The sequence below is a fragment of the Chenopodium album genome, chromosome 16 (assembly GCF_948465745.1).
Source record: "Chenopodium album chromosome 16, dcCheAlbu1.1, whole genome shotgun sequence".
Classification (NCBI taxonomy): domain Eukaryota; kingdom Viridiplantae; phylum Streptophyta; class Magnoliopsida; order Caryophyllales; family Amaranthaceae; genus Chenopodium; species Chenopodium album.
This window is the reverse complement of record NC_137849.1, coordinates 32,351,144-32,363,761: the sequence shown is the minus strand read 5'-3', so window position 1 is coordinate 32,363,761 and position 12,618 is coordinate 32,351,144. Positions and strand designations below refer to the sequence as shown.

Below are 12,618 nucleotides of genomic sequence, written 5' to 3'. Positions count from 1 at the left end.
ATTTTATATGATTGACTATATATGTTCGTTATGATTGTTAATTTAGTTAATATATTACATGCAATGTAATCTTATTTTAGTAGTCACAAAATAATGGATTTTAAAGATGAGTGTCATAAAAACGTAGAGTAATAAAAAGACAATAATTTCAACGAGAATAACTATCTAAGTAACATTAAATTCAAATAATTTGACTATATATGTTCGTTTTTACCGTTAATTAAACTATATTCCTATTAATCCTGTTTTGGAGTAATCAACATTGACATAAATGGATTTTATTTTATTTTTTTGACAAAAATCGAGCAAAGAGATTTATTAATCAGCCAAAGAGTTCAAATCAGCAATTACAAAATCATATATACCCAAAGGGATCTCTTCCATCCATACAAATGGATTTTAAAATTTGAATTTATGTATCAACAAAAAAGAAAATTTAAGTATTGATTCAATGCAACTCTATATCTACATATAATAAATTTATAACATCAATTTAATCTTAATAATTATATAAGTAGTACAAGAGATGAAGAGAGATTACATTTTTAAAAATTATAACATCTAAATTAAAAAAAAATGTTAAATGTGACAAGAAAAGTTGACAAGAGTAGGTATATTGGAATGTCGATTTAATACAAGTTTACATCCATGATTTACGAGACAAAAGCATTTGTATATCTATGAAAATCATCACTATATATTCTGATGTACGCATCTACTTTGCATCTTATTATTAAAAAAGAAAAATCTCTTGCTTTTGATTTTGGTAAGCCAATGTAATTAACGTGTTTAAAAATGAACCAACAGTGTGGTAACGGACTTTGTGAGCATGTATGCCCAAAATTCAGAAGCGAAAAGAACTTTAAAAATGCTTAATCTTTGTAACTCACGCTTCACGCAAAGTTGTCCAAAAAAAAAAAAACACCTTACACACAAACGCACATACACACACAAATGTCACAAATATAAAGTTGATGAATCGAAAATTAATCGGATAGATTCATCGATTTTCTACTAGAAGAAAGCAAAAACTTTGGTTAGTTTAACAAGCAATAGCAAATAAATCATGACTTAAAACGTTACGAATAAAGTTGACAGATAAAAAAATTGGTTGATTCGGTGATCTATCACTAGAAGTAATCAAGTACAAGCAATTGATTGGTCTACCACTCAATAGCAGATAACTAAACGTTACCAAAAAAAAAAAAAGAAAAATAATTGGGACAATCCATTGATCTATCACTAGAAGAAAGTGAAGTTTAATTTGATTAATTTTACACGCGATAGCAAAAAATTTGTGACATAAAAATGTTACAAAAATTTGATTAGTTGAACTATCCCTAAAAGAAATTAAAAATAATTGGGTTGTTACAATAATTCATCGATCTATCAATATAAGAGAGGATTAAAGTTAGATCAATTTAAAAATCAAAATAGAGAGCACTCATGAAAGAAAGAGAACAAGCATGTTTAAGATAAATGCACTTGGTATTGAAACGTCAAACATTAATCTTCAAATTGACATCATCAAATTGGACAAATAACAACAAATGAAGAGATTAATAAGAGAAAAAGAATAGTTGAACAAAGCATATATGCATGTAGATACCAATCCAGCTCATAAACAAATAGTTATCCCAAACTAAACCATCTTTCAATTGAAACATATACAAAAAAAAAAAAAAATAAACATAAAATATTATACTCTTTAATAGGGATTTGAATTTGAATAGGAGAATTAAAAATTCATACCAATTCACCCATAGGCAAAAATTGTAGGTCTTCTAGTTCATACAAGGTGCATTCAATTGGGGGCGAAATTTCTTTAGGGTTCCCCATATAAATTTTTAAGATGTAAAAGTGCTATCTCAAAATCGAGAAGGATCGGATGAAAAATATGAAGTAAGAATGGGATGAGAGAATGATGGAAGGATGGAAAATTGTGAAGTAAGAATGGGAAAGAAGGATAGTAGGATGAAAAATGTGAAGTAAGAATGGAAAAGAAGGATTAAAGAGGAAAACACATAAGAAACGTCTAGACTTATATAAAAATATATATATAAGGCTAAGGGTCTTTTAGTAAAATGATATATATAATGAATTTGATATATTAATTACCATGATGAGAAAATTATTGGTGTCAAACTAAAAATTAAAATATTAAGGTCACCCATCCTCCGTTACTTGGATATGTTAATGCAAATATAAAAAGTCACATGTATGTCACACTTTTCACCCATTGGCAAGAGTTTATATATACAACTCTAAAAATTCTTATATATCTTTTTTTTTTTTAAAAAAAATTGTCTTAATTACATCTTGTTGTTTAAGTCTCTTGTTAGTGTAAATAGAGTTTTGTTTGCATAACTTGCCTAAGCCATAAAAGATAGATTTTGTCACTACTTTTCTAAAGTATATACCGTGTCTCATTCAGTGATCTCAACACAAAAAAATAGCAAAAATAAAATTACGTGAATTTAGTGGATCTCTAGCTACTTTAAAGTTCTTTAAGGAAATCGTGAAGTGACTTAGGATTCGCTTATTTAATTAATTTGTACAATTAAAATTGTGTTGTTTAATATTAGATTTACTCCACATCAATAACCGTTTAAATTATAATTTGTTCCAATAAAAGATGTAGGACAATTATTGTTACTAAACTTTTTTTTAATGTCAATTTCGTGACAACTTAATTCAAGAAAATAAATTACGAGTATCAATTCAATTTAATCATAAGCAAATTCATAAGGCTTATTATTTTCCATTTTGTTTTAAGAGTGCTTATTTATTTTTATTGTATATAATTGTATCCTTAGTTATTAAGATCAAATAATGCAAGATAATCCGCGTGTCATTATTAGTGTTAAGTCAAATTATGCTACTTGTGATCGTTTCACATTTACTAAAAACAATACAATTGATATCTTACTATATATGTAAGATTAATATGATTTATTGCCATTAAAACTTAAAATAACGATATCTTTGTTGATTGATTACCTCAAATGCATATTACATAAAATGACACAAAAATAAAGCATGAATTTATACCATGTATCAAGATTTGTAAACAGATATCATGAAATTATTGTTTCGATTCTCAATTATTGAAAAATGTATCAAAAATGATTTTAAATAATTACCAATATTACCAAACTTGTTAACTCATTCTGGCCACCAATTTGGCTTTGGTGGTGAATTATTGTAGTGTATCTTTAATTCTATTCTTTCTTTTCTTTTCTCCAATAATTGAATATTATTAAAGATAGCATTTAATTAGCATAGACCATATTATTGTTGATTAAGGACCTTAATTAGCTAGTCAATATTATGTCTATGTTCTCTTCACTTAACACGTATTGAACTTTAAATCTAATTTAAATTTTTTTTTTTTTTTTTTTTTTTAACTAGGATTAAATAACTTTTCTTGAAAGAGAAATTATTTTTACTACAGAATACATAGTTATTTTTAATCGATTTAAGTGTATTTTCAGTGATTCGATATTATATTTGTTCATTGATATTGCAAATCTTTGTTGATTAAACTTTAGTTTTTATTAAACAAAACTTATTTTAAAATAGTATATTTAAAATAAGAAAAAGAGAACATGGCTATAGGAGTATGGGACTACCATAGCTACGAGCCTAGGATTAATCCCTTTTCGGATCTCTGCGACCCTATTCGCCTTTTCTTTTTTTGAAGAAACATTAGCTGGACAATATTATTAAATCAAATCAATCTCAGCCAAAGCAAGAAAACTTTGGGGGAAAATTAATTTCAGATTGCTCCTTTTTCGGATCTCTGTGATCCTATTCTCTTCACCTAATTTAATTTTTGCTAAATGCCATTAATTTTTACATGATTTAAAAAACTCTATATTTTTGTGACAAAGGTGAGATTATTTTAAACAGAAGTGACAAAGGTAAGATTATTAGTTTCAATTTTTCCGATTTTAAATTGGTCAAAATATTAATCACTCTACCAAAAATCACTACCGCCGGATAGGGCCAATTGTCATGCACTTATGAAATTGAATTGGAGCGAGGGATGGCAATGGGGCGGGTCGGATGCGGATGATGGTACCTCCATACCCATACCTGCCTAAGAATCTTATACCCATCCCTACCCCACCACCCGTGGCGGGTACAATATCCACATCCATACCCGCCCCACCGGGTACAAGATAGGATCCATCCCCGCCCCATCACCCACTTGGATATTCATACCCACCTCATACCTGCCCCAAAATCGTCCCAAACCCTTTGCCATGATGCTTTATTGTATCACATTAATGACGATTATATCAAATTAGGTTAAGAAAATTGGGACTTTCACTATTCAAGCTTATTGGGTCTTAGGGGGTATCAAGTTTCATAAATTCTCAACTCTTCTAAAAGAAATATGGTGCGGGTATAAGGTGGGTACGGGGCGGGGCGGATATGGGGCGGGTATAAGGTGGGTACGGGGCGGGGCGGATATGGGGCGGGTCTACTCTAAAATTCATACCCGCCCCATCACCCATGGCGGGTATACATTTTATACCCATCCCCGCCCCATCACCCGCCAAACCTCCCTCCATCCCCTCCTTAGTCTCCCATTTAACCCGACCCACTATCATCCCTAATTGGAGCCGATTTGCTATATTGTCTCCGTTACATGCACGAATTTTATATCTGGTCAACCAATCTATATACATACTAAAATAACAACCGCCGATATCATCATTGCCTACGTGTCACTTTTTTATTTAATTTTTTCCCTCCAAAATGCAAGGATGATGTCATTATTTTTTTTTTCTTTTTAAGCTCCCCTATTTACCATAGCTTTGAAATTATATTCCATTTGAATATTTAAATTTTAGATTTTCTACAAATATGCTATTTAGTTATTTACGAGTTGTTAAATATGAAAATTATGCACTTTCGGGAATTGTACATTCATATTTAATTAAAATTAGTTAGGAAAAATGAGGAAGTTATTTTCTTTTAGTACGGGTTAAAAGTTTATACGGAGTAGTTCAATTCTTATTTTAAAATTGTGCATCGCACGGGGTTAATCTAGTCTAGTAAATACTAAAGTAATTACCGCTGACATCACCACTATACATGTGTCACGCACCTTCTTATAAAATGTTTTCCCTCCTAAACTATTTGTGACATCATTCTCTCTCTCTCTCTCTCTCTCTCTCTCTCTTTTCCTTTTCAAAATAAAGCTAATATTTAAAAATTATTGATTAATTATACATTTTTCTAAAAGCTTTTATGACTAAAATGGGGGTGGCTAATTACACAATTTATTAGTGATAGTAGAGTTTGGAATATTTTTCCCTCTTTATTAATTCTTCATATTTTGTATAATGAATCAAAAACAAATGCTAACATTTTAAAAAATTTATTGTAACTATGAAGTTAATTAGGATATTTTTTAGCTTAATTAATCTTACTAAAGGGATCGATCACAATGTATTATGATTTGCTTAAAATATGTATATTACATACATACAAGTTTTTAATTATATAAACCGTGCATCGCATGAGATTAACCCAGTATTTTTTAAAAAAAATTCAAATCCAAATGCATTGTAGGAACTCCAAACTCTAGATGACAAATGGCTACTCTGTTGCACAATTAGCTTTTAGCTTTCGGCAATTGTAACTCGATTTAAAACTATCAATGACTATGGGCTTATTTTTTTTTTTTTTTTTGAAAGAACTATGGGCTTATATAGTTGACCGCATTTTTATTTGTCGGATTTAATTTGAATTATTCTTGATTGATCTGATCTGGTCTTATATAATTTGATCGTTTTGTGTACAATAATTTATATAAAAAATATATATTAAGTTGAGTCTTGTTAGATTTGTAATAAATTGTATTTTTATTAATATGTAATTTTCTTAATTTCTTAATTACAAAATTTAAGATATTTAGCGAAAAAAGCACATTTAAAACGATAAATTATGTCTCTTTTCTGATTTGATATTATCTGAACTTATTTTTTTCAACCTGATTTGAAATAAGTTAAAATAAGATGAACCAAGGGCTTGTTCACTTCAGCTTAATTTCAGTTCAGTTCAGTTTGTTCAGCTCCAATCAGTTCAGTTCAGTTCAGTTCAGCTCCTAATTTCCTTCTCTCATAAAATATTCATTTCATCTCTATTCAGTTCAGTTCAGTTCAGTTCAACTCCAATCATTTTAGTTCAGTTCAGCTCCTAATTTCCTTCTCTCATAAAATATTCATTTCAGCTCTATTCAGTTCAGTTCAGCTCCAATCAGTTCAGTTCAGTTTAGCTTAATTCAGTAAATGTGAACAGGCCCTAAACATGGCTTAAGTAGTTTTATGATCTCATCCATATGCAGGTGAATTTTTCACTATATTTAACTTTATTTGTTTTTCAAATCCGATCCATATCATCATGCTCTTTACAATGAAAGTTATAGTACAAAAAATTCATTAAGACTTTCATAATAGAGCCATATCGTTATATATAGTGTCGATTTAATGCATTTTTAACTTGTTGGTAACTAACATCTTCCCTACCTTTATAAAAAAGTTTAAAAAACTCTTATGAATAGTACATGGACATTTATATATATGCTTAAAAATGTTCTTTTATATATTTACTCCAATTTGATTTCAAAAGCCTTATAATTATTGTCTCTTGAATTCCCTAAATTGATTTAAAAAAATGCTTCGTATGTTTTATTTCAATATTTAAATCCATCTTTTACTCTCTCTAGTTCATTTTGTTTTAATTCTCCTAGCGTTTAATCACTAAATCAAAGTAGTCTAACTAAAGTTTAGAACATCATTAAAAAAAAAACCTAAAGTTTAGAACATTGCACAACTACACAACATCCAACACATTTATCGTGTATATGCAAATAATTTTAATAAAATATTACATAAACAAGCATAAGGCATAAAAAACATCGATAATAATTCTTGTCAAAAGCCTAGCTATACCGCATGCATCGCGCGCGTTGGAATCTCTAGTTATTCAATAAGTTGTTGATAACTGATAATTACAGCATAATTTATTGTAAGATTGATTTCTCGATATATGTAATGTATTACTCTGCACCCCGTATATGACAACTGAAAATAATTTCCCGCCTTTAGGACCTGTTCAGTTCAGATTATTTTCAGTTCAGTTCAGTTCTTAATTTCCTTCTCTCATAAAATATTCAGTTCATTTCAGTTCAACTCAGTCAATCAGAACATGCCCTTAATCTTAGTAATATCTTCAAGACTATATCTCATAATTGATTTTCCTTTAAATACTCCCTCCGTTTTTAAATACTTGCTCTATTTCTCCACGCACGGAGTTTTGAGAGAAATTGAAAAAGGTAATAAAAGATGGAAGTAGTGAGGTAGATGGTGGATAAAATATTGTAAAAAAACAAAAGTAGTTTAGAGAATTAGAGGAGAGATAATATGAAATTAATAAAATATGATTTATGTTGAGTCCATTAGGTGAGAGAAATGAATTAAATATTGTAAGAACTTTCTAAATAAGGAAATGGAGCAAGTATTTAAAACGGCCGAAAAAAAAAAAAGAAAGTGAAGCAAGTATTTAAAAATGGAGGGAGTATCTCTCGAGGCCAACTCCAAGTGATTATGTTTCCATATGCTAACCTTTGTTTTCAATCCACAAACTAGTATGATATAAACATGTGACATATTCTGTAATAAACTTGTATATATTCCTACTCCATGTAATTTATATATTGTGGATGTGTATTCAAGTGCTAAACGTTGCCCAAGATTACTTATTATTGCCAAAAATTTTATATTTTGGCTACAGATGTTGAGACACCCTGTAATGTATTCAGTGACCGCACCACGCCACCTGATCAAAAGATTAGCCTTGGGCTGACCACAGATTGAATATAATAATAAGATATATATATTTGCTAAGGAGTAAATTTAATATCCAACGGGTCCTAAAACGTAGATGAAATTATAATTCTGTCCCAAGGATCCAAATTCCAGAATGTTGCAAAATTAACAAATCGATAGTTAAGTACTTAACTACTTAAGTAGCACTAGCTTAGGGCATCCACAATAAGAGGTTTGTTTAGAGGTTTGTGGGAATAAATTAGAGGTTTGTGAAAAGAGATTTGTTTTCAACAGGTTTGTTTATACAAACCGGTTCAAAGAGGCTTCCATGGCCCACTTTTAGTTTTTTTTTTTAATTATTAATTTTTTTTTGCTTTAAACATTTAACTTCTTTGTTTTTATTTTGATGAATTATATTGACAATGAGTCCCATACATAAATCTTTGAATAGGTTTTGTTAAATGGGGAGTTTGTATGATGATGATGTGGCAAGTGAACAAACTCATTAGAGATTTGTTCTATTGCTCATGCCCATAGCCGCATACATTAAAGGGGTACTACATATATCAAAGGCCAAGAAGTCAGGCTGAGCTATTTGATTTTAAAAGAGATTGTCACACCATTCATTCTAATCCACGCACGAACACAGAAAGGGGTGATCACTTTTTACTACGCTCATCTAACAAGATTTTTGCGGTGAAGTCGATTCCCTTCTCAGCAATGTGCTTGTCAAAATACTCTTCAACAATCTTTGATCCAGGCTGAAACACAATAATAAGAATTAATTAATAAGCAAGTAGTAGGATGGAATATCAAATCTGATCGATCAACTTGATGAAAATAAAAGAAGCAACATATATCTGTTTTACGGGTGGGGTGGGTTTAAAAGCATATACAACAACATACCATCTTCACTAGTCGATGAAACTCATCGATTACTGTTTTAATTTCCTCTCGTGATAGCTTTAATGAGATCCAACAATAAAAGAAAATCAAAGTTATCAGAAAGGACGCCCAAAAAAAATACAACAATTGCTACAAAAAACTTGTTATATACTAATTAAAAAAAAAAAGAAAAAAGAGAAGTTACCAGCCTATCAGGGTTTTTGCGGAGATACTCCTCCCTGTAAAAAAACAGAAATAAATCAATTCGATCAAAATGAATGAACTTACACAAATCGATTCGATCAAAATGAATGAACTTACACAAAAAGAAGAATGTTACATGTACTCGTTTCGAGCAATATCCTTCTGTCATTGGTCTCTCTTTCAAAACTGGCTTTGACTCCTTACTAGACTTGGATTTTTAGAATTTCCCAACCTTTTTTAAACAATTAAAAAAAAAAAAAAGTAAAATTCTCTGAGCTTTGCAAAGAAATAATTGCCTGAATTCAAACTCAAGTAGAAAATAAACAAGCAAAAAAACATATTTATTTGTGTAAACCCCATAATTAAATTGGTTCAGCAAACAGGGGCAACCATTATTCATTATAAGATAAACAAGAACATGTATAACGCAAAATGAAAGAAAAAGTCCCTAAGAAATCTGTAATAATGTTAGCCTGCAACAACTAACAGAATCATTGTAATACAAACAAGCAAGAAACAAAGAATCATAAACTGTTAGCACCACATTAAAAACAAAATCCTTGTTAATCTTCAAGTAAGTAGAGTAATGAGACCTCTACTTGAGTTTGATATGTATAAGACCTCTCAAACACCCATATTTATTTCCACAACCAGTAAGATAATTGACTTTGTACACAAAATTCTATCAAACCTGAGCAGCCTCGGTCTTCCTTTTGTTCTGATTCACGGTGTTCTTGTTCGATGCCTCAGCAAAATTCCGATTCACCTCAATGCTTAATCAAAAAAGGTAAATCAGTTGAGAAACAAAATTGAGATTGAATTGATTTTAAGTATAAAATACAAGAAAACATACCTAGTATCAGTTAAATTCTTTCTAGATGCTGATCTTGTTTGCATGATGCTCACAGTTGATTCCTGCAAAACCGTTTAGGGTAAAATTTGGTGAAGAAATCAAGATGAAACAATCACAATCGGTCGAAAATGCGAAATAAAACTTGATTTAGGGTTAGGGATAGAAATGAGCCTTATTCGGCTACGATTGCATACCTTGTTCGGCTTTCTCGCTCTTCTCTTCTCTTCCAGTCTATTCCAGTTTCTGTTTTTTTTTTTTTTTTTTTTTTTGAGGAAACTAAGTTTAGGGTTAGGCGAAACTTGAAAATAATCTAAGAATATCCGCAAGAATAAAAACAAAAAAAATCCCAAATTCAAATTTCAAATTTCAAATTGAAAAAATTTAAAAGGAAATAAATAAGTAAATAAAATTTCAACTTATTTGTTATTAAGTAGAGTGTACCCATACAAAATGGAAAATGCACAGGATATATATTTTACAAAATGATAGTAAAAATAAATCTAATATCTCCTCCGGATTTTTTTTTTTTAAAGCAACCCTCCTCCGTTTTTTTAATATTGCACCACTTGCTTTTTAAGGAAATATCACAAATATTGCACCATTTCTATTTTAGGAAAAGAAATATTTGTGATCACACTACAAATATCAAATATATCCTTATACAAATATCTAATATCTCCTCCGGATTTTTTTTTTTTTTAAGCAACCCTCCTCCGTTTTTTACCTTTTTCTCTCATCCTTTTTTGCACTACCAAAAACCTTGTGCCCAACTCTTATGGTGCAATAAAAAAAAAACGAAGGAAGTAACAAAAATTGTATTTTAAATACGGGAAGTTGATAAGGGTTACTCCGTTAGTGTTGTAAGAGTGAATTTGTTCTTCTGCAAGCAGCCACATTGGTGTCTTATCATACGAAAAAGGTGTTGTTTACTTTATTGTGTGCTGATGATTATTGAATTAATAATAAGGTAGTTACTAAATGATTATTTGATATACTTTCTCCATTTCTATTTACTTACCCATAGCATTGGGCACAATATTTAAGAAGAGGATAGAGAAATTGTAGTTTTGTGACCCATGTTGCACATGACTTACCTTATTACCCTTAAAAGTTCCCTCCATGTGCACTTTTTGAGGGTAATTTAGAGAATTTATCCACCAAAAGCTTACCACATATAGTATGAGTTAAGTAATATGACATTTCCATTTAAGGAATGTTAGTTAAGTAAATATAAACGAAAGAAGTATTAGTCAATGTTATAAAGGTTACTTTGTTCTTTTGCAAGTAGTCACACGTTGTGGCTAATCGTATAAAAAACATGAAGTATACATTTTATGCTTCACAAATTTTCATATGTGGTCGGATTATTCATAAATGGTGGTTATTGAGTGATTTTTAAAAATATAAAAGAAAAACAATTGTGATTGAAAATAGTGGACCTTATGGTGATTATGTTATTATTTTTTTAAAAGAATGAAGAATACATAATTTAAAGATTGATTTTCAAGTGTTGTGCGGAGAAGTTAGGAAAAAAATGTGCAATAATAATATAGATTCCTTGTATTATTGGGGTTTCTAAATTTTTTTTATTGAATGCTATAGTAAAGAAAAATGCTATATATAAAGCTAAGGGCTATATATAAGAATCTAAAAGAGAAAAGTATTAATAAAATAGTTTTTGTTATAATATATGTATTAGTGAATGTCCATTATATCCTTAAGATTATTTAGGAATATTCTAGATACTATTGTTGTCCAAGCAAACCCTAGTTGCATCACCAGTATAAATATATGTATAGTTCCACATATTATTGAATAAGAATATCAATCTATTCTTTCCCCTCCTTTCTCCTCTTTCTCGTTAATTTCATAACACGTTATCAGCACCAAAGTTAATATTTCAGAAAGTTAATAATGATACTATATTTAGTCTAGTATCGAAACGTTTCAAATACTAGAGTATTGTTATTGTTGTAAAGTTAATCATTAGTATCAGAAATTTCCGATACTAAAGAGATTTTTCAAAGCTAGGAATAATTATTGTATCAGTAATTTCGGACACTATAGGGTTAGTTTAGTATCAAATACCAATCTTATACTAAAGATTCAACTCTTTTGTATCAATTATTTCCGACACATAGTATCTTTATGGTATCAGAAGATCTTTTGATACCACAAGACATGATATTTGCATTTGAATTTCGGTTACCAGTTTTCTGATACTATTGGTATATCCGATACTATAGGCACCCGTTTTTAGTATCGGAATTAAAAACCGATACCAACACATTAGCCACGGAGGTACGAGTATCAGTTGAGTATCGGAAATTAATTCCGATACTAATGACCTTTCGTATCGGAAAGTATCTCTTTAATATCGATAAATTTCCGATACTAAAGACCAATTTTCTATAAGTGGCTCTAAGTCAAATTTTCTAGAAATTTAGCCATATATATAGACGAGTCAATAGGATCGTAGCCTTGTGAATTTGGGGATCTGATCGAAATTTCGATTGACGATTATCTAGTTTGATGAAATTGATGATGAATATCTTAAAGGCATTCTTATAGTGTTTTCCGGTTTTTCCACGTGTCATTCGAAATTGAATTAGGCAATTAATTGTCCTGAACTCAATCGGAATTTAAGCTCCAAACTAGTGTGTAGCCCAGACGCTGTACCGAGTTGCTACTTTAATGTCTTATTTTTTTTAAAAGATTAATGCTTATGATTATCAATTATATACATATATTTTCATGTTTATAACATAGTTGGCAATTGGTTTAGATGGTTAAATAACCATCCTTCTTATAATTAATAGGTTGGGTGTTCGA

General features: G+C 29.9%; 1 long non-coding RNA gene across 1 annotated transcript; it reads right to left on the bottom strand.

Annotated features, from left to right (window-relative positions):
- Positions 1-8,273: 8,273 nt before the first annotated feature.
- On the bottom strand, positions 8,274-10,041 carry LOC145585121 (uncharacterized). The gene is made up of 7 exons (XR_014100567.1): positions 9,981-10,041; positions 9,787-9,848; positions 9,625-9,706; positions 9,051-9,165; positions 8,935-8,968; positions 8,751-8,807; positions 8,274-8,605 (listed from the first exon to the last, which is right to left on the bottom strand). It is a non-coding gene; the product is annotated as an uncharacterized LOC145585121 (long non-coding RNA).
- Between the last annotated feature and the right edge of the window lie 2,577 nt (positions 10,042-12,618).